Source organism: Oncorhynchus clarkii, chromosome 9, assembly GCF_045791955.1.
Source record: "Oncorhynchus clarkii lewisi isolate Uvic-CL-2024 chromosome 9, UVic_Ocla_1.0, whole genome shotgun sequence".
Lineage (NCBI taxonomy): Eukaryota > Metazoa > Chordata > Actinopteri > Salmoniformes > Salmonidae > Oncorhynchus > Oncorhynchus clarkii.
The window spans coordinates 8069094-8095463 of record NC_092155.1 but is presented as its reverse complement, the minus strand read 5'-3'; the positions used below and the strand labels follow the sequence as shown (position 1 = coordinate 8095463).

The 26370-nt window shown below is 44.2% G+C and overlaps 1 long non-coding RNA gene across 1 annotated transcript; it reads left to right on the top strand.

The window, feature by feature from the left end:
* The first annotated feature begins 4158 nt into the window (after window positions 1–4158).
* LOC139415866 (uncharacterized) lies at window positions 4159–16991 on the top strand. The gene is made up of 3 exons (XR_011635032.1): window positions 4159–4227; window positions 5320–5368; window positions 16725–16991. It is a non-coding gene; the product is annotated as an uncharacterized lncRNA (long non-coding RNA).
* Window positions 16992–26370: the final 9379 nt, after the last annotated feature.

The window sequence follows — 26370 nt, the reverse complement described above, 5'->3', positions numbered from 1 at the left end:
CCCAGGTAGACCAGATCCACCCTGGATGATAAGAGCCCCAGGTAGACCAGATCCACCCTGGATGGTAAGAGCCCCAGGTAGACCAGATCCACCCTGGATGGTAAGAGCCTCAGGTAGACCAGATCCACCCTGGATGGTAAGAGCCCCAGGTAGACCAGATCCACCCTGGATGGTAAGAGCCCCAGGTAGACCAGATCCACCCTGGATGGTAAGAGCCCCAGGTAGACCAGATCCACCCTGGATGATAAGAGCCCCAGGTAGACCAGATCCACCCTGGATGGTAAGAGCCCCAGGTAGACCAGATCCACCCTGGATGGTAAGAGCCCCAGGTAGACCAGATCCACCCTGGATGGTAAGAGCCCCAGGTAGACCAGATCCACCCTGGATGGTAAGAGCCCCAGGTAGACCAGATCCACCCTGGATGGTAAGAGCCCCAGGTAGACCAGATCCACCCTGGATGGTAAGAGCCCCAGGTAGACCAGATCCACCCTGGATGGTAAGAGCCCCAGGTAGACCAGATCCACCCTGGATGGTAAGAGCCCCAGGTAGACCAGATCCACCCTGGATGGTAAGAGCCCCAGGTAGACCAGATCCACCCTGGATGGTAAGAGCCCCAGGTAGACCAGATCCACCCTGGATGATAAGAGCCCCAGGTAGACCAGATCCAACCTGGATGGTAAGAGCCCCAGGTAGACCAGATCCACCCTGGATGGTAAGAGCCCCAGGTAGACCAGATCCACCCTGGATGGTAAGAGCCCCAGGTAGACCAGATCCAACCTGGATGGTAAGAGCCCCAGGTAGACCAGATCCACCCTGGATGGTAAGAGCCCCAGGTAGACCAGATCCACCCTGGATGGTAAGAGCCCCAGGTAGACCAGATCCACCCTGGATGGTAAGAGCCCCAGGTAGACCAGATCCACCCTGGATGGTAAGAGCCCCAGGTAGACCAGATCCACCCTGGATGATAAGAGCCCCAGGTAGACCAGATCCAACCTGGATGGTAAGAGCCCCAGGTAGACCAGATCCACCCTGGATGATAAGAGCCCCAGGTAGACCAGATCCACCCTGGATGGTAAGAGCCCCAGGTAGACCAGATCCACCCTGGATGGTAAGAGCCTCAGGTAGACCAGATCCACCCTGGATGGTAAGAGCCCCAGGTAGACCAGATCCACCCTGGATGGTAAGAGCCCCAGGTAGACCAGATCCACCCTGGATGGTAAGAGCCCCAGGTAGACCAGATCCACCCTGGATGATAAGAGCCCCAGGTAGACCAGATCCACCCTGGATGGTAAGAGCCCCAGGTAGACCAGATCCACCCTGGATGGTAAGAGCCCCAGGTAGACCAGATCCACCCTGGATGGTAAGAGCCCCAGGTAGACCAGATCCACCCTGGATGGTAAGAGCCCCAGGTAGACCAGATCCACCCTGGATGGTAAGAGCCCCAGGTAGACCAGATCCACCCTGGATGGTAAGAGCCCCAGGTAGACCAGATCCACCCTGGATGGTAAGAGCCCCAGGTAGACCAGATCCACCCTGGATGGTAAGAGCCCCAGGTAGACCAGATCCACCCTGGATGGTAAGAGCCCCAGGTAGGACTAGTTAAATTACAAGTTGAACTACATGTACTGTAGTTCGCTACTCCTCAATACGGTTCCAACTCAATAGTCTTTAGATTTTTACAAAACTGCTCTGGAAATCAGCCTAAAATGTACAAAATGGCCGTCTCTGTCTCTTTCAGTGAAGGTGATCTGGGTGACTGTCTGCTGTCTTCTTAGTGACAAAAACACTAGAGCAAGGCGCCTGCAATGCCAAGGGTTGCGGGTTTGATGAATGTACCACAGGAGGCTGCTGAGGGGAGGACATAGTAATGACCGAAACGGGACAAATGGAATGGCATCAAACGCCATGGAATCCATGTGTTTGATGTATTCCATTCTATTCCACTCCAGTCTTTACCACGAGCCCGTTTTCCCCCATTAAGCAGCCACCAACCTGTGGTATTCACGCATGACAAGTCGGGTTAAAGGTGTCAGCTAAAAGCCATGTACTCTAAACTTTAAAATCATTTACATATCAACTTTAAAATTCATTTACATATCAACTTTACAATAATTTACATAACTTTAGAATCCATTTACATATCAACTTTTAAATAATTTACATATCAACTTTAAAACCATTTACATATTAACTTTTAGAGATGCAGAAATCTCTCCTCCATTTCCTGGTTGCTAAAATTCTAATAGTTAATTTCAGTTTGTGACAAAATAAAGCAGGTACATGTTAGAGAATCATTGTACCATTTTCATAACCAAAAATATAGTATTTTCATCTGTTTGAAGCTGAAAGTAAAAGATGCAAAAAAATTTAAAAAATCACATAGAAACGTGAGTTATAGATCTGTCACATTCATTGGAAGCATAGAAATAGAGCGCATAGAACATATATCTTCTAGCTTCTTAGACTTGCTTCCAATGAGAATGACAGATCTATAACTCACGTTTCTATGTGAATTTGGTTACATATTTCAGCTGTAAGTATTCTTGTCTCTGCTGTCTGAGAGAATCGCCTGTCGCCACGGTGAATTCCGCTAACCAAACACCCCCCACATACACGCCGTGTCCCAGTCCCCGTCGGTGCGAAACCACCCCCCTGAGCGGTGCACAGTCATTGACAGCCTCTCGGTTTTACTGTGTCACTCTTCATCCTCATCATCGTCATCAGTAGCAGCAGCATCCTCACCATCGTCTTAAGACTGAACGATTCATTGTCTCAGTGCTTCTAAAGTTGTTTTGATATTAGAACTTACTGAGATACATTTCACCATTGGGTCTAATGCTGAGAGGAAATATATAATATATATATAATATACTTCTGTTAAGAGGTATATAAATATATAAATATATATATAATATACTTCTGTTAATAAGAGGTATATAAATATATAAATATATATATAATATACTTCTGTTAAGAGGTATATAAATATATAAATATATATATAATATACTTCTGTTAAGAGGTATATAAACTCATTTGCGTATTTTTAAGAGTAAGAGTATTTAAAAAAAAATGTATATATATATATATATTTTTTTTAAAGTAAAGGTCACAGAAGAGAGAGTGAGAGACAGACAGAGTGAGGGAGGGACAGAGTGAGAGTGAGGAACAGGGTGAGAGACAGACAGAGTGAGGGAGGGACAGAGTGAGAGTGAGGGACAGGGTGCGAGACAGACAGAGTGAGGGAGGGACAGAGAGACAGACAGAGTGAGGGAGGGACAGAGAGACAGAGACAGACAGAGTGAGGGAGGGACAGAGAGACAGAGACAGACAGAGTGAGGGAGGGACAGAGAGACAGAGACAGACAGAGTGAGAGAGAGAGAGAGAGAGAGAGAGACAGACAGAATGAGGGAGGGACAGAGAGACAGAGACAGACAGAGTGAGGGAGGGACAGAGAGAGAGTGAGGGACAGAGTGAGAGAGAGACAGAGTGAGGGAGGGACAGAGAGAGAGTGAGGGACAGAGTGAGAGAGAGACAGAGACAGAGTGAGGGAGGGACAGATAGAGAGTGAGGGACAGAGTGAGGGAGGGACAGAGACAGAGTGAGTGAGGGACAGAGAGAGAGTGAGAGACAGAGTGAGGGAGGGACAGAGACAGAGTGAGTGAGGGAGGGACAGAGAGAGAGTGAGAGACAGAGTGAGGGAGGGACAGAGAGACAGAGTGAGGGAGGGACAGAGAGACAGAGTGAGGGAGGGACAGAGACAGAGTGAGGGAGGGACAGAGAGAGAGACAGAGTGAGGGAGGGACAGAGACAGAGTGAGGGAGGGACAGAGACAGAGTGAGGGAGGGACAGAGACAGAGTGAGGGAGGGACAGAGACAGAGTGAGGGAGGGACAGAGTGAGGGAGGGACAGAGAGAGCTGTGTTCAAGGTCTGGGCCACTGCTCTGTGGCGTGTTAAAGTTACTTTGTTTCCAGGGTGACGAGGTGTGTGAGAGATCAGAGAACACACACACACAGAGGTGAGATCAGAGGAATCGAGAGAGCGACAGCGGCCCATAACCGCTCTTATGACTCTCCCGCTCTCTCCTCTCGCTCTCTCCTCTCGCTCTTATTCTCTCATACACACACACACACCACACACAGACACACTCACAACACACATGCACTAGAGCGATGCCGTATGTACAGTGCGTTACCATTGACGTGATCGTGATGAAGGGATGAATGGTAAGTCTACATCTCTGTTGTAATTCTTAGCCTCTTCGTATTGTTGAGACATTATAATTCATGTGTAAATGGAGGTTGCAAATGCTGTAAACATGTACTGACTATGACTCACATTTTGGTTGTTTCTTACCTAGCTAAGAGCATCTACTGAAAGGTAAATGGAAAGTGTCATTGTCCCATTGTCAGACAAACAGAGAGTCCTTCAATGAGATGCTGGTGACAACCTGCCTTGTTGTGTTCTATAGCCAAAACCAGTTCATTTGACACATACAACTTTGGATAAACAACGACAAAAGGATTTTCATAAGGACATTTTTTTGGGGGGGGGGGGGGGGGGGGGGGGGGGAATTTAATTGAGATTTAAGTTGTCTTGCAGCCGAATCGTAATTAGACGTAGTGGGAGTTAAACAGTTTCGCAGTCGAAACATCAGCATCCTTATGATTCTCCTACTCTACTGTGTTTGTCTATGATACTCTACATGTCCTCAGGGTACAGATCCCCAGGGTAGTCTAGTAAAGACATCTGATTTATTCATCATCCGAGGATTCTAACCGTAGTGGGATTTTACGGGTGTAGATGGGTGTTTATTTTACGGGTGTTTATTTTCCAGGTGTAGATGGGTGTTTATTTTAGGTGTTTATTGTACGGGTGTCCACGCCGGAGTCTCCCATGTAGTTGTTAGGCTGTCGATGCTGTTTGTTCCATTATTGCCTCGTAATATTAGTTTGAAAGTAGTATTTCCGTCTGTGTCCAATTTATGTGCCGTCTTGATTGTATTGTGTTCTCATTGTGTGCTGCGAGGCACTGGGGGTATATAATACCATGTTTTAGGTGTTGGGTAAACTCTTAAAAAATCCCTCAAAATTCACTAATTCATTTAATGGTACATTTGGTAATTTTTTTGGGGGGGGGGTAACTTGCACTATTCTCAGTCCTTATGTCGGAGCAGAAGCCTGTTGGTGGATTTAACCATCCTTATCTTCAGTGTAAGGAGGCTATTCTCCCAACGATTCACAGGTTGAAAAATGCATATTAAATTAGTTTGATAATATAAAAAATATATATATTTCGTACTTTACCCCCATATTCAGGTGGCATCTGAGAACCTGTTCAAACCTTGACCAGAGCCCCGAGACGAGAGTAAGTTCCCTTTTCACTAATCAAGGATTTTTATTTCTCTGTATAATAATAATAATAATAATAATAATTAGCAGTGACCGATCAAACAACACATTCCACTATGACTTCTGAATATTTGAACCAAAAACGTAATTACGGCAGGTATATTATATAGCCTTTACCTTCACCGTGACCTTATGACCTTTGGTTCATTAGTGATTTAGGAATTCAATCCAATCTGCACGGAGTATTTTTTTTACAAATATTTTATGCAATGAGATAAAATTAGAATTTCCAAAAGACAATATGTGTAGTTTAATTGTATCTGGCAAGCATTGGACTTGGACCGCATAAATATGAGTATATATATATGTGTATATATGTGTATATATATATATATATATATTCGCTGAAATTATAAAAGTAATGAGAAATGTACATGCAAAAAATATAGTTTTCATCTTTAGCTTTGGTCACCTGCGTATTGATTGTGTTAGTTTGGATCGTAATGGTTCTACATACAGTTCATAACATAACATAACATAACATAACATAACAAAGACGCAGAACGTAGATGAAACACAATGCGTAATGTTTATTTCCTAGTTGTTTCTGTTATAGTAGGCCTAGCTCGAGAAGAGATACACATTTGGGCAATAAAATGAAGCTATTAAAATGCCGTTATATTTTCTGTGCCTCGTCTGTGATGTAATAGATCTTTAATTTGTATTATTTTTTATTTGACCTTTATTTAACTCGGCAAGTCAGTTTAGAACAAATTATTTTTTTCAATGACGGCCTAGGAACAGTGGGTTAACTGCCTCGTTCAGGGACAGAACGACAGATTTCTTTTACCTTGTCAGCTCGGGGATTCGATCTAGCAACCGTTCGGTTACTGGGCCAACGCTCTAATCACTAGGCTACCCTGCCACCCCGAAATTAATTTAATTACGACATCATTGACATTATTAGCACAAGTGAGTTACAAGCCCCATAATTATCACATTACCGTAAAGATAATGTTGATCGCACCTCTTCTGTTATTCTCTTTCCATCGCTGTTATCAGTTATTTTCTTAGTGAAGGAAGATAAAACAAATCAAGGGAGAAAAAAAAAAAAAGTCGTGTTCAAGTCTTTCCTCCTCCTCCTCTCTCTCTTTATCTGAGGAAAGTAGAACATTTCCCCCACACTCCTCTGTATCTTTTCTTCCCTTTCGTTTGAATACTTTCACACTCTTGTTCGCCGCCTCGGCATCATCACACCGTTCGATAGATTTTATGCTCCACAGTTTGATGAAAATCAACTTTTGTTTACGAGTAAACTTTTAACGTGACTAATTGTCTGGATCACCTAGTTTCCCAGGGCCATATATATATATATATATATATCAAGCATATCAGAGTAGGAGGGCTGGGATCTAGGATCAGGTTCCCCCTTTTGTCCATGTAATCGTATTCATTGTGATTTAAAAGGATAAACTGATCCTAGATCAGCACTCCGAGAGGCTTTTCTGAATGAGTGTTAAAAGGCCAAAGGTTGGAGGACCACGGTGGTACAGTCAGTACGCCTACTGCTTCATCAAGCCTACTCATAATCCACCATGTTATCTACCTTGTTACACCTCCACTAGATGTTATGCTAATAGTGAGGTTTCAGTGTGATGTGTTCACACTGTACTGCTACACCACATTGTTAACATGTACGGTATAAACCTACACACCTCACCTACACATAGAACTACCTGAGCCCTTCTCTCTCTCTCTCTCTCTCTCTCTCTCTCTCGGTCTCTCTCTCTCTCTGTCTTTCTCTCTCTCTCTCGGTCTCTCTCTCTCTGTCTCTCTCTCTCTCTCTCGGTCTCTCTCTCTCTGTCTCTCTCTCTCTCTCTCTCTCTCTCTCTCTCTGTCTCTCTCTCTCTCTCTCTCTCTCTCTCTCTCTCTCTCAATTCAATTTCAATATAAGGGCTGTATTAACACGGGAAACACATGTTAACATTGCCAAAGCAAGTGAAAAAAATGCATAAACAAAAATGGAATTAACAATAAAAAATTCACAGGAAACATAAATATAAGTTGTATTCACTGGTTGCCCTTTTCTTGTGGCAACAGGTCACACATCTTGCTGCTGTGATGTCACACTGTGGAATTTTACCCAATAGATATGGGAGTTTAATTCTTTGTGGATCTGTGTAATCTGAGGGAAATATGTGTCTCTAATATGGTCATACATTTGACAGGAGGTTAGGAAGTGCAGCTCAGTTTCCACCTCATTTTGTGGGCAGTGAGCACATAGCCTGTCTTCTCTTGAGAGCCATGTCTGCCCACGGCGGCCTTTCCCAATAGCAAGGCTATGCTCACTGAGTCTGTACACAGCTTTCCTTACGTTTGGGTCAGTCACAGTGGTCGGGTATTCTGCCACTGTGTACTCTCTGTTTAGGGCCAAATAGCATTCTAGTTTGCTCAGTTTTTTTGTTACTTCTTTCCAATATGTCAAGTAATTATCTTTTTGTTTTCTCATGGTTTGGTTGGGTCTAATTGTGCTGATGTCCTGGGGCTCTGTAGGGTGTGTTTGTGTTTTGTGAACAGAGCCCCAGGAACAGCTTGCTTAGGGGACTCTTCTCCAGGTTAATTTCTCTGTAGGTGATGGCTTTGTTATGGAAGGCTAATTCTGCTCTGCATTATTTGGTGTTCTACGTTGTACACTGAGGATATTTTTTTTCAGAATTCTGCATGCAACGTCTCAATTTGGTGTTTGTACCATTTTGTGAATTCTTGGTGAGCTCTCGCTCTCGCTCTCTCTCTCTCTCGCTCTCTCTCTCTCTCTCTCTCCCCCTCTCTCTCTCTCGCTCTCTCTCTCTCTCTCTCTCCCCCTCTCTCTCTCTCTCTCTCTCTCTCTCTCTCTCTCTCTCTCTCTCTCTCTCTCTCTGTCTCTCTCTCTCTCTGTCTGTCTCTCTCTCTCTCTCTCTCTCTCTCTCTCTCTGTCTCTCTCTCTCTGTCTCTCTCTCTCTCTCTCTCTCTCTCTCTCTCTCGCTCTCTCTCTCTCTCTCTCTCTCACTCTCTCTCTCTCTCGCTCTCTCTCTCTCTCACTCTCTCTCTCGCTCTCTCTGTCTCTCTCTCTCTCTCTCTCTCTCTGTCTCTCTGTCTCTCTCTCTCTCTCTCTCTCTCTCTCTCTCTCTCTCTCTCTCTCTCTCTCTCTCTCTCTCTCTCTCTCTCGCTCTCGCTCTCTCGCTCTCTCGCTCTCTCTCTCTCTCTCTCTCTCTCTCTCTCTCTCTCTGGTTAGAAAGTCCTGTGTAGATCAACCAGCGACTATCAGGAAATAACACTGAGTGATTGATTTGTGCTTTTTGAGGTCGTTTTGGTTTGATGAAAGAAATGTTTTATTTATTTATTATTATTATTTTTTTAAACATTAAATGCATTATATTGGTTGAACGCTGTAACAACAGAATAAAACAATGAATTAAAGTCCCATGATGGTAGTGACTGTTACTGCTGATCACTTATGAACCATTATTTATTCACATGTAAAAATATATATTTATACAATTTTGGCAGGTAGCACGTTGAGGGTGGTGGGGTGGCAGGTAGCACATTGAGGGTGGCAGGTAGCACATTGAGGGTGGCAGGTAGCACATTGAGGGTGGCAGGTAGCACACTGAGGGTGGCAGGTAGCACATTGAGGGTGGCAGGTAGCACATTGAGGGTGGCAGGTAGCACATTGAGGGTGGCAGGTAGCACATTGAGGGTGGCAGGTAGCACATTGAGGGTGGTGGGGTGGCAGGTTAAGGCGTTGGGCCTGTATTTTTTTATTTAATCTTTATTCATACAGGTTTTGCTCATTGAGATAATATGTATTTTCCAAGAGAGAACTGGTCCAATAGCAGCAGGGGAACAACGTTTCAGACAAAACAACTTACATACGCTAACACAACATTAAACAAAACTATAAACACACATTTTTACATATATATATATTTTTTAACCTTTATTTAACCAGGCAATTCAGTTAAGAACAAAATCGTATTTTCAATGACGGCCTAGGAACAGTGGGTTAACTGCCTGTTCAGCTCGGGGGTTTGAACTTGCAACCTTCTGGTTACTAGTCCAACGCTCTAACCACTAGGCTACCCTGCCACTCCATACATACAGTACAACAATTACATATTACATTAAAAACACAAACATCTTGACTAAAAACAGCCGTCCTAAAAACAATTACACTCTTCTATGATATATACATCGATCAAGTGTTTAAACTCCACCAACGAAACTAGATCATCACATTTTAAAATGTTCAGGAGAGAATTCCAGGACCACGGAGCTGAGTAACTAAAACTATTTCTACCATGACTGTTCTAATGTTTGGTTCTGCTAGAAGCAAATCAGAATGGGACCGTAATTGATATTTATTTACTGACCTGACTAATAAAGAACAGAGATAAAATGGCATTTTACCCAATATGGCCTTATAAATCAGTGTATACCAGTGTTTAAGCCTACGCAAGGTCAATGACGACCAGCCAACAGCGCTGTAGAGATCACAATGATGTGTTAGACGTTTCTGTAGTTGAAAGATCGCCGGTTCGAATCCCCGAGCCGACTAGGTTAAAAATCTGTTGATGTGCCCTTCAGCGAGGCACTTTACCCTAATTGCTTCTGTAAATCGCTCTGCATTAGTGACTCAAATGTAAGCTCACGGGGGGGGGGGAGAACAGACTAAATGTAATTCAAATAATTTAACTGAACATTTTGGTTAATCGTATTACAATTATTATTATTATAATTGTTCAGCATTACTGATCAAATAATTATAATATTTTTTTTTACAGATTTGTCAGCTGTACAAATATGCAGTAAAATACAGTACAAAGTTAATTTGGGCCTTAAAGAACTGAAACCAGAGAGCAGTTGTCAAGACAGAGATGTAGAAAGGAGGGAAGGAAGGAAAGGTGGAGGGAAAGGAGGGAAGGAAGGAAAGGTGGAGGGAAAGGAGGGAAGGAAGGAAAGGTGGAGGGAAAGGAGGGAAGGAAGGAAAGGTGGAGGGAAAGGAGGGAAGGAAGGAAAGGTGGAGGGAAAGGAGGGAAGGAAGGAAAGGTGGAGGGAAAGGAGGGAAGGAAGGAAAGGTGGAGGGAAAGGAGGGAAGGAAGGAAAGGTGGAGGGAAAGGAGGGAAGGAAGGAAAGGTGGAGGGAAAGGAGGGAAGGAAGGAAAGGTGGAGGGAAAGGAGGGAAGGAAGGAAAGGTGGAGGGAAAGGAGGGAAGGAAGGAAAGGTGGAGGGAAAGGAGGGAAGGAAGGAAAGGTGGAGGGAAAGGAGGGAAGGGAGGAAAGGTGGAGGAAAAGGAGAGAAGGAAGGAAAGGTGGAGGGAAAGGAGGTGTGTGTGTGTGTCGACGTGTTTAACTATTCTTGTGGGGACCAGAAGTCCCCACAAGAATAGTAAATACACCAAAATTTCACCAACTGGGTGCAAGGTCAAATACTATTTCTACGGGTTTTAGGATTAAGGTTAGAATTACTTTAAGGGTTAGTGTTAAGGTTAGGTTTTTGGGGTTAAGTTTAGGGTTAAGAGCTAGGGTTAGTGTTAAGGTTAGGTTTTTGGGGTTAAGTTTAGGGATAAGAGCTAGGGTTAGTGTTAAGGTTAGGTTTTTGGGGTTAAGTTTAGGGTTAAGAGCTAGGGTTAGTGTTAAGGTCAGGTTTTTGGGGTTAAGTTTAGGGTTAAGAGCTAGGGTTAGTGTTAAGGTTAGGTTTTTGGGGTTAAGTTTAGGGTTAAGGTTAGGGAAAATAGGATTTTTAAATGAGACTGAATTGTGTCCCCCCCACAAACTGTATGAGACTGTGTGTGTGTGTGTGTGTGTGTGTGTGTGTGTGTGTGTGTGTGTGTGTGTGTGTGAGTGGGCGAGAGTAGTGTGTTTGTTGATTCGTTTAGAGGGTTCCCTTGTCCTCTCTTCCTTCCTGTCTATCCGTCTCTAGTGTGCGTGAGTGTGAGAGTGTGAGTGTTTGTGTGTGTGTTTGGGGTATCTCTGGGTGGAGATGTGTTTGTGTGTGTCTCCTTTTTGGGTAGAGACTTCCTGTCAGTAGACTTACCCAGAGATCTCTGGTAAACAACTGTATTATCATCTACACTGCGCCTACGAACACACACACACACACACACACATGCACACACGCACACACACACATATATACAGCTCTGTGACCCCTGCCCACAGACACAGACAGTGTGTGCTGCTTTCAGATTGGACAATGTGGCTGAACCTTTCTTACAATGATTTGACGAAAAGGGGAGTGAGAGAGAAAGAGTGAGAGGAGAGTGAGAGAAAGGATAAATAATGGTTAGAGGTAAAGAGAGAGAAAGAGCGAGAGGAGAGTGAGAGAAAGGAGAGATAATGGTTAGAGGTAAAGAGAGAGAAAGAGATAATGGTTAGAGGTAAAGAGAGAGAAAGAGCGAGAGGAGAGTGAGAGAAAGGAGAGATAATGGTTAGAGGTAAAGAGAGAGAAAGAGAATGGTTAGAGGTGAAGATAGAGGAGAGTGAGAGAAAGGAGAGATAATGGTTAGAGGTAAAGAGAGAGAAAGAGATCATGTTTAGAGGTAAAGAGAGAGAAAGAGAATGGTTAGAGGTGAAGATAGAGGAGAGTGTGAGAGAGAAGAGATAATGGTTAGAGGTGAAGATAGAGGAGAGTGTGAGAGAGAAGAGAGAGAGTGTGAGAGAAAAATAGATAATGGAGAGAAAGAGATAATGGTTAGAGGTAAAGATAGAGGAGAGTGAGAGAAAGGAGAGATAATGGTTAGAGGTAAAGAGAGAGAAAGGAGAGATAATGGTTAGAGGTAAAGAGAGAGAAAGGAGAGATAATGGTTAGAGGTAAAGAGAGAGAAAGAGATAATGGTTAGAGGTAAAGAGAGACAAGATATAATGGTTAGAGATAAAGAGAGGAGAGTGAGAGACAGAAGAGATAATGGTTAGACATAAGCAGAGGAGAGTGAGAGACAGAAGAGATAATTGTTAGAGGTAAAGAGAGAGAAGAGATAATGGTTAGAGATAAAGATAAAGGAGAGTGTGAGACAGATAGAGATAATGGTTAGAGATAAAGATAGAGAGTGTGAGACAGAAGAGATAATAGTTAGAGAGAAAGATAGTGTGTGAGAGAAGAGATAATGGTTAGAGATAATGATAGTGTGATAGAGAAGAGATAATGGTTAGAGATAATGATAGTGTGAGAGAGAAGAGATAATGGTTAGAGGTGAAGATAGAGGAGAGTGTGAGAGAAAGAGAATGGTTAGAGGTGAAGATAGATGAGAGTGTGAGACAGAAGACATAAAGGTTAGAGGTAAAGATAGAGGAGAGTGAGGGAAAGGAGAGATAATGGTTAGAGGTGAAGCGAGAGGAGAGATAATGGTTAGAGATAAAGAGAGGAGAGTGAGAGACAGAAGAGATAATGGTTAGACATAAAGAGAGGAGAGTGAGAGACAGAAGAGATAATGGTTAGAGGTAAAGAGAGAGAAGAGATAATGGTTAGAGATAATGATAGAGGAGAGTGTGAGAGAAGAGATAATGGTTAGAGATAAAGAGAGGAGGGTGAGAGACAGAATAAATAATGGTTAGAGATAAAGATAAAGGAGAGTGTGAGAGAGATTTAGATAATGGTTAGAGATAAAGATAGAGGAGAGTGTGAGACAGAAGAGATAATGGTTGGAGAGAAAGATAGTGTGTGAGAGAAGCGATAATGGTTAGAGATAATGATAGTGTGATAGAGAAGTGATAATGGTTAGAGATTATGATAGTGCGAGAGAGAAGAGCTAATGGTTAGAGATAATGATAGTGTGAGAGAATAGATAATGGTTTGAGATAATGATAGTGAGAGCGAGAAGAGATAATGGCTAAAGATAATGACAGTGCGAGAGAGAAGAGATAATGGTTAGAGCTAATGATAGTGTGAGAGAATAGATAATGGTTAGAGATAATGATAGAGGAGAGAGAGAATGAGGAAGAGAGAGAGAGAAGAGATAATGGTTAGAGATAATGATAGAGGAGAGAGAGAATGAGGAAGAGCGAGAGAGAGAAGAGATAATGGTTAGAGATAATGATAGAGGAGAGAGAGAGAAGGAGGGAGATCCGTAACTGTTTCCTGAGGATGTGGTTTTCACCGGGGGAGAAGGGGAGGGGTGTGGAGGGAGGGGAGGGCAGGAGTGTCTCTGTGACAAGTGTTATCAGAGTTAACTTTTTATCACCGACACCTGTGTGTGTGTGTGTGTGTGTGTGTGTGTGTGTGTGTGTGTGTGTGTGTGTGTGTGTGTGTGTGTGTGTGTGTGTGTGTGTGTGTGTGTGTATGTGTGTGTGTGTGTGTGTATGTGATAGAGAGAGAGAGAAATAAAAAAAGGTGTGTGCACATATTTTGAGACATCGTTTTTTTTGTCGGACAAACAAAGATATAAACTTATAAAGACTCAATGAAAGACAAGAAACAAGGAAGGAACATCAGAGATAATATAGCCAGCATGAAAAGTGAAGAAAGATGCCTAAAACTTAGTCAGAACGGAATCACCACTCTTTCTTGCTCTCTCTTCCTTCTCTTTCTCGTTCTCCTCTCTCTGTTCTCTCTGTTCTCTCTCTCTATTCTCTCTCTCTATTCTCTCTCCTCTTGCTGTCTCTTCCTCCTCTTTCTCTTTCTCTTCCTCCTCTCTCTCTCTGTTCTCTCTCTCTCTCTCTCTCTCTCTCTGTCTATGAGTCATACTATCTTAACCTAATTACAACAATAGAGACAGAGAGAGAGAGAGAGAGATAGAGAGAGAGAGAGAGAGAGAGAGAGAGAGAGAGAGAGAGGGAGGAAGCGAGAAGCTGTGCATTGTTGCGTTGTTGAATTGAACTGATATAATGGCCCTGTATCTACAGGGCAGTTTCTGTGTGTGATAGTCATATGGGACTATATGGTACTAAGTTTTAATGACTGAGTCAAAGTTGGGACTGGGTTTTCTCACTAGCGAAGACTGTGGTTTGTGTTTTTTCCTGCTTCTCTAGGTAAGTTTACACATGAGGCCAACAGATCGGTTGCCAGCGGTGGAAAAAGTGCTCCATTGTCATACTTGAGTAAAAGTGAAGATACCTTGAATAGAAAATGACTCAAGTGAAAGTCACCCAGTAAAATACTACTTAAGTATAAAATGTAAATGTAATTACTAAAATATATTTAAGTACCAAAAGTTAAATAATAAATAATTTCAAATTCCTGATATTAAGGACACCAGACGGCACCATTTTCATTCTTTTTCATTTACTGATAGCCGTTACTTTGCATAATTAAGTATATTTTAGCAATTACATTTACATTTTATACTTAAGTATATTTAAAACCAAATAATTTTTGACTTTTACTGCACAGTTCTGTCTGACCTGCCTATACTGATAGATAGACCTAGTGCACGGTTCTGTCTGGTGGCTGACCTGCCTATACTGATAGATAGACCTAGTGCACAGTTCTGTCTGGTGACTGACCTGCCTATACTGATAGATAGACCTAGTGCACGGTTCTGTCTGGTGGCTGACCTGCCTATACTGATAGATAGACCTAGTGCACGGTTCTGTCTGGTGTCTGACCTGCCTATACTGATAGATAGACCTAGTGCACGGTTCTGTCTGGTGTCTGACCTGCCTATACTGATAGATAGACCTAGTACACGGTTCTGTCTGTCTGGTGACTGACCTGCCTATACTGATAGATAGACCTAGTGCACGGTTCTGTCTGTCTGACTGTCTGGTGGCTGACCTGCCCATACTGATAGATAGACCTAGTGCACGGTTCTGTCTGGTGGCTGACCTGCCTATACTGATAGATAGACCTAGTGCACGGTTCTGTCTGGTGGCTGACCTGCCAATACTGATAGATAGACCTAGTGCACGGTTCTGTCTGGTGTCTGACCTGCCTATACTGATAGATAGACCTAGTACACGGTTCTGTCTGTCTGGTGACTGACCTGCCTATACTGATAGATAGACCTAGTACACGGTTCTGTCTGTCTGGCGACTGACCTGCCTATACTGATAGATAGACCTAGTGCACGGTTCTGTCTGTCTGTCTGTCTGGTAGCTGATCTGCCTATACTGATAGATAGACCTAGTGCACGGTTCTGTCTGTCTGTCTGTCTGGTAGCTGACCTGCCTATACTGATAGATAGACCTAGTGCACGGTTCTGTCTGGTAGCTGACCTGCCTATACTGATAGATAGACCTAGTGCACGGTTCTGTCTGTCTGTCTGTCTGGTAGCTGACCTGCCTATACTGATAGATAGACCTAGTACACGGTTCTGTCTGTCTGTCTGTCTGGTAGCTGACCTGCCTATACTGATAGATAGACCTAGTACACGGTTCTGTCTGTCTGTCTGGTAGCTGACCTGCCTATACTGATAGATAGACCTAGTACACGGTTCTGTCTGGTAGCTGACCTGCCTATACTGATAGATAGACCTAGTACACGGTTCTGTCTGTCTGTCTGTCTGGTAGCTGACCTGCCTATACTGATAGATAGACCTAGTACACGGTTCTGTCTGTCTGTCTGGTAGCTGACCTGCCTATACTGATAGATAGACCTAGTGCACGGTTCTGTCTGTCTGTCTGGTAGCTGACCTGCCTATACTGATAGATAGACCTAGTGCACGGTTCTGTCTGGTAGCTGACCTGCCTATACTGATAGATAGACCTAGTGCACGGTTCTGTCTGTCTGTCTGTCTGGTAGCTGACCTGCCTATACTGATAGATAGACCTAGTACACGGTTCTGTCTGTCTGTCTGGTAGCTGACCTGCCTATACTGATAGATAGACCTAGTGCACGGTTCTGTCTGTCTGTCTGGTAGCTGACCTGCCTATACTGATAGATAGACCTAGTGCACGGTTCTGTCTGGTAGCTGACCTGCCTATACTGATAGATAGACCTAGTGCACGGTTCTGTCTGTCTGTCTGTCTGGTAGCTGACCTGCCTATACTGATAGATAGACCTAGTACACGGTTCTGTCTGTCTGTCTGGTAGCTGACCTGCCTATACTGATAGATAGACCTAGTGCACGGTTCTGTCTGGTGGCTGACCTGCCTATACTGATAGATAGACCTAGTACACGGTTCTGTCTGTCTGTCTGGTAGCTGACCTGCCTATACTGATAGATAGACCTAGTGCACGGTTCTGTCTGGTAGCTGACCTGCCTATACTGATAGATAGACCTAGTGCACGGTTCTGTCTGGTAGCTGACCTGCCTATACTGATAGATAGACCTAGTGCACGGTTCTGTCTGTCTGTCTGGTAGCTGACCTGCCTATACTTTTTTTCTAGAGTTTTAAAGAACCATGTCTGCTCCGGCACCTCTTCATCTTTGCCACTAAAGGTCCTTCTATCCCGGCACAGAACACGCCCAGAGAGACCAGAGACTACCCCATGGCCGACCGAACGTCCCTCCAACCTCCTACCCCCCAGCCTTACCAGGACCCATACCTTCAGCATCACCTCCACCACCGCCCCGGCCCGGGCCACACGTCCTGCCACCACCCCTTGGAGCCCCAGACTCCCCTCGAGCAATACAGAGGGACTGGAATAGGGGCGGCACCCCTCCCTGATTCGAGCCTCTATTCTGGGGGGAGCAACGACATGTACAAGGGTGGTGGAAGAGGTGGTTATGTAGACATTCATGGATATAGCAGAGGTGATAACTGTAGTGATGTTGATGGTAGAGATGGTTGTTTTGGAGCGCAGAAAGCAAGCTACTGTAACAGGGGGGTTTTGGATGCCAGTGTAGGTCAAGGGGATGATTTCGGCAGCCATTTTGAAGGTCAGTGCCTTGGCTATGCTAGCCAAAGGGATGACGGCTGCGATGGGGATGACAGCAGCGCCAGCGGTAGTGGTGGTGATATGTACCACAGAACGGATGAGGGCTGTAACAGGGATGACGTCTTTCACAGAACAGATGAAGGCTGTAAGAGCAGTAGGGAGGATGTCTTCTACAGTAACAGTAGAGATGACGGGTGTGAGGAGAAAACGGATGACGGGTCGAACACTAGGGATGAGGCCTTTCACAGAACGGATGATATCAGGAATGACGTCTTTCCGGGAACGGATGAGGGCTGTAACAGGGATGATGTGTTCTACAGAACGGATGAGGGCTGTAGTAACAGGGATGATGTGTTCTACAGAACGGATGAGGGCTGTAGTAACAGGGATGATGTGTTCTACAGTAGAGAGTATGTGTGTGAGGAGAGGGGAGATGGTAGTGATGGTTATAGAGATAGCGGTAGCCATGATGATGGCAATAATACAACTGATTATCGCTATAATCGTACTGCTAGCTTTGGCTATAGTGTGGATAATACAGGAATGAAGAATAGTTTGAGAAGGGTTGACGATTTCGGAGGAGACTGTGATGATTTCGGGGGTAGAAGGTCGAACTTGGATCCTCTAGAGGCCCAGTTAAAGCCTGGGTCTTGGGTGAGTCCTACTCCCCCAGATCGTGGTGCTGTGGCTGGGGAGGGAAGGGAGAGGGGTGGGGGGTATCCCCAGGACTGGGCCTTTCTATACTCCCATTCCCAGGCAGCAGGTGGTGCTGGTGGTAGGGTTTACCAGCAGAAACTGGACTCCTTCTCCGAGGCATTCTCCTTCAGACGCAACGTTGCCGGCAGCAGAATTCTGAATGGGAATTCTGGAAGTGGGATTTTGGGATTGGGAGGAGGAAGCACAGAATGGATCAAAACAAGTGCCTACGATTCGCACACAGACTCTTCCACTCTTCCTTCACCTCCTACTCCTCCTCCTCCTTCGCCTCACCCCTTCCCCCTGGTCCTTAGCCCTCCTCCCACACCCCTCCCCCCCCATTCCCTCTCCCCTCCTAAACTCACCCCACCAACCTCTGTCAGGACAGTTGGACTCACCCAGTCCTCAGGGGGGGGTTGTAGTGGAACAGTCCAGTTTTACCCCTCCTCTCTCCAGCCACTCCACTCCTCCCACCCCTCGGCCGTCGTGTGGAAGCTCCCGCTCTCTCATTGGCTGCAGCAGTCAGGTGACGTGGGCGTCGTCGAGGGCAACCCCTCAAGCTCCGGCTACGTATACTGCCAGGAGGCGGTGTTTCCTGGGAGACCGGGTCACCAGGACAACGGGAATAATACAGGTAGGGTGCTGTGTGGAAGAGTGTTGCCAAATCAATATGTTCTAAAATGTGTCCAGTCTCCTCCTTACCTCCCTCCCATCTATTGTGTTGCTCCCCCCACCCCCTCTCTTCTGCTCACAGATCACTATAGTCTTCAAACTCTGGTAGAATCCTCTTTTACCTCCACCCCAGCCTTTCACTCCGCCCTCCACCCCTCCTCTCTTCCATCCCAGCCCCCCAGTGGACTCCCACAGAATGGAACAGCACCCCGAGTGGTGTATAAAGGTACTCCCTTCCCTAGTCTGCTCCAGTCTAGTAGAGGAGGAGGAGGAGGAGGGCAGAAGGGGGTGGAGTGGTTAGGGAGAGGGCTCCACTACACCCCTCTACCTATGCTGAACCCCAGACGCAGAGGAACGGGGATCCTCTCCTCCCTCATGCCCCCTTCAGTCAGGGAACGAGGGATGGGAGGGATGACTGAAGAGGAGGAGGGATATTCTATACCTCCGTGAGTATGGATGGAGAGGAATGCATTAGCTGTATTCCTTCGTTTGTTTGTTCGTTTGTTTGTTCGTTCTTTCGTTTATTCATTTGATGAATTGATTTGTTTGTTTATTCATTGAAACATTTTCCAGGTGTATCAACGTGGGTCCAGGGTTCCAGGCTGAGCTGCCATGTTGTCTAGAGAGGGAGGAAGAGTCCAGGACATGGCCAGAGGAATCAGCATCCAATGAGGAGTTGCTCTGGAAACCGTGGGAGGAGCTTGGGAAGAGTTCTGTCATCCAGGACCAAGGTATGAATTTAGGGTAAAATTGGCTTATGAATGATTTATCTATGAAGGACGTATTAAGGACTTATGAAGGGTTTATGAAGGGTTTATGAAGGGTTTATGAAGCTGTAAATAGAACTATTGTTTTAAAATCTCAGATACAAGTGAATATATGGCAGTTCAGTGATTAATTGGGAAAAAAGAAAGAACACAACTCAGCTCCTCTGTCTCTCTCTCTATTTCTCTCTCTGTCTCACTCTGTCTCTCTCTATTTCTCTCGGTTTCTCTCGGTTTCTCTCTGTCTCTCTCTTTCTCTCTCTCTCTCTCTGTTTCTCTCTGTCTCTCTGTCTCTCTCTCTCTCTCTGTTTCTCTCTCTCTCTGTTTCTCTCTCTCTGTTTCTCTCTCTCTCTGTCTCTCTCGCTCTCTGTCTCGCTCTCTGTTTCTCTCTCTATCTCTATCTCTCTCTCTCTGTCTCTCTCTCTGTCTCTCTCTCTGTTTCTCTCTCTGTCTCTCTCTGTTTCTCTCTCTGTCTCTCTCTCTGTCTCTCTGTCTACCAGTGGCGGCAATGTTGTCTGTGTGTAGTTCTAGCTGTCTACCAGGAGGGGGCAGCAACACAGAGCTGGCCCTACACTGTCTCTACCTCTGTCACGGAGATACACTGGTGAGGAGGACACACACACACACACACACACACACACACACACACACACACACACACACACACACACACACACACACACACACACACACACACAGACACACACACACACAGACACACAGATAGGCACACTCTACACTGTCTCTACCATAACACTGGTGAAGAGGGAGAGGGGAAACGATCATTAGTTTTGTTTCCTCGATCGTTCATTCCCTCATCCATATCTATTTACCCCAAATCACTTTTTCAGTAGTTTTTCAGTAATGTCTCTCTACCTCTCATCCCCCTGTCCCAGGCCACACTGGAGAAGTTGCTCTTCTCTACTCCATCATCAGCAAGAGACTACCATTATGCTGGTAACTTTTAACCTCTCACCCCTACACTCTAACCTCTCACCCCCTCACACATCACCCTTAACCTCTGACCTCTCACCCTTCACCCCTCACCCATAACCTCTGACTTCTCACCCATCACCCCTCACCCCTAACCTGACCTCTCACCCCTCACCCCTAACCTGACCTCTCACCCCTCACCCCTAACCTGACCTCTCACCCCTCACCCCTAACCTGACCTCTCACCCATAATCAGAATCACCTTTATTCGCCGAACACATTTGCCTCAAAGAAACGGTGCTGCCACAATAAACAGGATATACCACCAGACGATAAACAGGATATACAGCCAGACGATAAACAGGATATACAGCCAGACGATAAACAGGATATACCACCAGACGATAAACAGGATATACCACCAGATGATAAACAGGATATACAGCCAAACGATAAACAGGATATACAGCCAGACGATAAACAGGATATACCACCAGACGATAAACAGAATATACCACCAGACGATAAACAGGATATACAGCCAGACGATAAACAGGATATACCACCAGACGATAAACAGGATATACAGCCAGACGATAAACAGGATATACAGCCAGACAATAAACAGGATATATAGCCAGACGATAAACAGGATATACAGCCTGACGATAAACAGGATATACAGCCAGACAATAAACAGGATATACAGGCAGACGATAAACAGGATAAACAGACAGACGATAAACAGACAGACGATAAACAGGATATACAGACAGACGATAAACAGGATAAATAGACAGACGATAAACAGGATAGACAGACAGACGATAAACAGGATAAACAGGCAGACGATATACAGGATAAACAGACAACATATGTTGAAGCAGAGTTTACACAGATCCGCGTGTTATGCACACCATGTACACTGTAAGCTAAGAACTACAGGCTACACTATAAACAGTAAGCAACATTATAATTGATGTATGTAAATAACAGGATGATGTGCGGTGGGGAAAATGTGTAAATTAATAGAGTCATATGAGGATTTGCAGAGAGTGCAAAGAGCAATGTGACGTTTCTAGTGCAGGGTACCTAGTCTATGAATGAGAAGATCATCGTGGACCAGGTGGCCGGTTGTTGAGGGCGACGGTACAGGGGAAGAAGCTGTTCAGGTGGCCGGTTGTTGAGGGCGACGGTACAGGGGAAGAAGTTGCTCAGGTGGCCGGTTGTTGAGGGCGACGGTACAGGGGAAGAAGTTGTTCAGGTGGCTGGAGGTTTTGGTCTTTCCTGCATGTTTCCTTGCCCTGGGGTCATTTTGCTGGTGTTTTGCCCGAGTGACAAATGTGTGCGATTTTTCTCATTCATATGAGTAAGGCTAAGCTAAGCTAACTAACTTTGTATGTAAATTAATGAGCACAAGATGGCATCTCAGATTATTTTTTTATCTTATTATTTTTTTTCTGTTATAAATGTTTGTACAACACCAGTATGAACAACACTATATGACCAACACTAATGATATTTAATTTGTATCTAACAGTTGCATGCTAATTGCTATCCGCTAACATTAGCTAGCTCAGCGCTAGGTAGCCTACCATTTCTCCCTGCTAGTTTGCTGCTCTTAGCTTATGTTGTTGTTGGCTAGCTGTTCATGGGTTTTTGTTACATTTAATACACAGGCTGCTACTATCATTTGTTTGTACTGTTGTACAAGCTTTTGTTCATATAATGCATGGGTGTAATGTAAACTCACTAACTTTTGTGCATCGCCTTGGTCCGTACAATTGACCTTATTTTAACGCCCCAAAAACGTAATACTTCCAGATCAACTGTAATGTCAATACCATTGTATAGCACAATTTATCCCCTTTCCAACAGAATCAATTTCATGCCCTACACGCTGCCCGGTTCTGCATAATTCAAGCAGACAATGAGCCCCGTCAGGTCTTTTTAAAAATGGCGGGTGGGGAAGCGAAACTAATGCGTGATAGTGAGAAGGAGAGATGTTGTGAGGGAAAATTGCTTTTTGTCACTCGATCTGTCCAACTTATCACCTTATCGCCTCTAAAATGTAAATAAAACACTATAAAGAGTTTATATAATGTGTCATTACATACAGTGGGGAGAACAAGTTTTTGATACACTGCCGATTTTGCAGGATTTCCTACTTACAAAGCATGTAGAGTAATTTTTGTCATAGGTACACTTCAACTGTGAGAGATGGAATCTAAAACAAAAATCCAGAAAATCACATTGTATGATTTTTAAGTAATTCATTAGCATTTCATTGCATGATATAAGTATTTGATCACCTACCAACCAGTAAGAATTCCGGCTCTCACAGACCTGTTAGTTTTTCTTTAAGAAGCCCTCCTGTTCTCCACTCATTACCTGTATTAACTGCACCTGTTTGAACTCGTTACCTGTATAAAAGACACCTGTCCACACACTCAATCAAACAGACTCCAACCTCTCCACAGTGGCCAAGAACAGAGAGCTGGGTAAGGACATGAGGGCTAAAATTGTAGACCTGCACAAGGCTGGGATGGGCTACAGGACAATAGGCAAGCAGCTTGGTGAGAAGGCAACAACTGTTGGCACAATTATTAGAAAATGGAAGATGTTCAAGATGACGGTCAACCACCCTCGGTCTGGGGCTCCATGCAAGATCTCACCTCATGGGGCATCAATGATCATGAGGAAGTTGAGGGATCAGCCCAGAACTACAGGCAGGACCTGGTCAATGACCTGAAGAGAGTTGGGACCACAGTCTCAAAGAAAACCATTAGTAACACACTATGCCATCATGGATTAAAATCCTACAGCTCACGCAAGGTCCCCCTGCTCAAACCAGCGCATGTCCAGGCCCATCTGAAGTTTGCCAATGACCATCTGGATGATCCAGAGGAGGAATGGGAGAAGGTCATGTGGTCTGATGAGACAAAAATAGAGCTTTTTGGTCTAAACTCCACTCGCCGTGTTTGCAGGAAGAAGAAGGATGAGTACAACCCCAAGAACACTATCCCAACCGTGAAGCATGGAGGTGGAAACATAATTCTTTGGGGATGCTTTTCTGCAAAGGGGACAGGACGAATGCACCGTATTGAGGGGAGGATGGATGGGGCCATGTATCGCGAGATCTTGGCCAACAACCTCCTTCCCTCAGTAAGAGCATTGAAGATGGGTCGTGGCTGGGTCTTCCAGCATGACAACGACCCGAAACACACAGCCAGGGCAACTAAGGAGTGGCTCCGTAAGAAGCATCTCAAGGTCCTGGAGTGGCCTAGCCAGTCTCCAGACCTGAACTCAATAGAAAATCTTTGGAAGTCCATATTGCCCAGCGACAGCCCCGAAACCTGAAGGATCTGGAGAAGGTCTGTATGGAGGAGTGGGCCAAAATCCCTGCTGCGGTGTGCAAACCTGGTCAAGAACTACAGGAAACGTATGAACTCTGTAATTGCAAACAAAGGTTTCTCTACCAAATATTAAGTTCTGCTTTTCTGATGTATCAAATACTTATGTCATGCAATAAAATGCAAATGAATTACTTAAAAATCGTACAATGTGATTTTCTGGATTTTTGTTTTAGATTCCGTCTCTCACAGCTGAAGTGTACCTATGATAACAATTACAGACCTCTACATGCTTTGTAAGTAGGAAAACCTGCAAAATCGACAGTGTATCTAATACTTGTTCTCCCCACTGTATATCATCATGAAATGAGAATGATGATCGCATGCAATGATGACGGAAAAAATGACTAGGTATCCCCCTTACCCCCGTCACTGTCCATTTCTTGTTTTTAAAGGATGATAGAAGTGCTGAACCTGGTGGAGAGAGATTGTTAGACAGAAATAGTTGCTTTATGTGTGCTGTACGTTACGACATGACACGCCACGATGTAACGGAGCGTCCGTTTTCTCATCTTTTTTCCAATGCTATAGAGCCATTACCATGTCGATCAACGCTTGAATAGAAACTTAGTTCACAACCCCGATTTTGAAGTCAACACAGTCGCTACCGTCCCATTAGTTTTCTTTGTAGCCTCGTTTGTACGGATTGGGGTGAGGTTACGTTATATTGAGTGGTTATTTTGCACACCATCATCTTTAGTGATAAACTAGCTAACAGCTAACTAACCCAGTTCAAACCCTGATGCGTCATACTTGGGCTCCCGAGTGGCGCAGCGGTCTAAGGCACTGCATCACAGTGCTAGAGGCGTCATTACAGACCCTGGTTCGATTCCAGGCTGTTTCACAACCGGCCGTGATTGGGAGTCCCATAAGGCGGCGCACAATTGGCTCGTCGTCCGGGTTATTGTAAATAAGAAATTGTTCTTAACTGACTTAAATAAAAAGGTTAAATTAAAATAAATAAATATGCTATACATACACACCTAGTAAAACATATATATTTTTGCAAAGGCAATTAGCTAGTAGATTATTCTAGAGATTGTTGAATTGACTTGTACCATTTACACAAAAAAAATGTTTTTGTGGCATTTTCTCTGACACAGACTTATCTCCCAGCACAATGTGTCTGTGCGATGTCATCACCTGGTCTAGAGTGGCTGCTATAGGCCCTGTAGTTCCAATAATCACCTGGTCTAGAGTGTCTGTTATAGACCCTGTAGTTCCATTAATCACCTGGTCTAGAGTGGCTGCTATAGGCCCTGTAGTTCCATTAATCACCTGGTCTAGAGTGGCTGCTATAGGCCCTGTAGTTCCATTAATCACCTGGTCTAGAGTGGCTGCTATAGGCCCTGTAGTTCCATTAATCACCTGGTCTAGAGTGGCTGCTATAGGCCCTGTAGTTCCATAAGATAAGATAAGATTTTATATTAATTAAATGTCCAATCTAGTATTCTGATTCCTAATTCTGTGGTGACATGTACAGTATATGAATATGCATGACTTGATGCATTTGTTTACTATGTTCTATTGGTTCTAGATAAATGTGTTCTATTGGTTCTAGAATCTAGATAGGTGTGTTCTATTGGTTCTAGAATCTAGATAGGTGTGTTCTATTGGTTTTAGAATCTAGATAGGTGTGTTCTATTGGTTCTAGAATCTAGATAGGTGTGTTCTATTGGTTTTATAATCTAGATAGGTGTGTTCTATTGGTTTTATAATCTAGATAGGTGTGTTCTATTGGTTCTAGAATCTAGGTAGGTGTGTTCTATTGGTTCTAGAATCTAGATAGGTGTGTTCTATTGGTTTTAGAATCTAGATAGGTGTGTTCTATTTGTTCTAGAATCTAGATAGGTGTGTTCTATTTGTTCTAGAATCTAGATAGGTGTATTCTATTGGTTCTAGAATCGGAAAAACCTTGATAGTGGCGCTTGAATTGTATTTTTGAAAAAATGAAGAAACCCTGATGTGTGATTATAATGCAAATTATTAAAAGTAATTTAGTTTTTAATATACCAGTGACAGACACTAAGGCAAGCTAGCAATGCCTAGCATTAGTATTCAGTGGGGTGAATAAGCATGTAACCTTGAGTTAGCGCATGGCCATTTACTGACGTTTATGGTAAAGATGTGGGCCATTTACTGATGTTTATGGTAAAGATGTGGGCCATTTACTGACATGTATGGTAAAGATGTGGGCCATTTACTAACATGTATGGTAAAGATGTGGGCCATTTACTGACGTTTATGGTAAAGATGTGGGCCATTTACTGACATGTATGGTAACGATGTGGGCCATTTACTAACATGTATGGTAAAGATGTGGGCCATTTACTGACGTTTATGGTAAAGATGTGGGCCATTTACTGACGTTTATGGTAAAGATGTGGGCCATTTACTGACATGTATGGTAACGATGTGGGCCATTTACTGACGTTTATGGTAAAGATGTGGGCCATTTACTGACGTTTATGGTAAAGCTGTGGGCCATTTACTGACGTTTATGGGAACGATGTGGGCCATTTACTGACGTTTATGGGAACGATGTGGGCCATTTACTGACGTTTATGGTAAAGATGTGGGCCATTTACTGGCGTTTATGGGAACGATGTGGGCCATTTACTGACGTTTATGGTAAAGATGTGGGCCATTTACTGACGTTTATGGGAACGATGTGGGCCATTTACTGACGTTTATGGGAACGATGTGGGCCATTTACTGACGTTTATGGGAACGATGTGGGCCATTTAC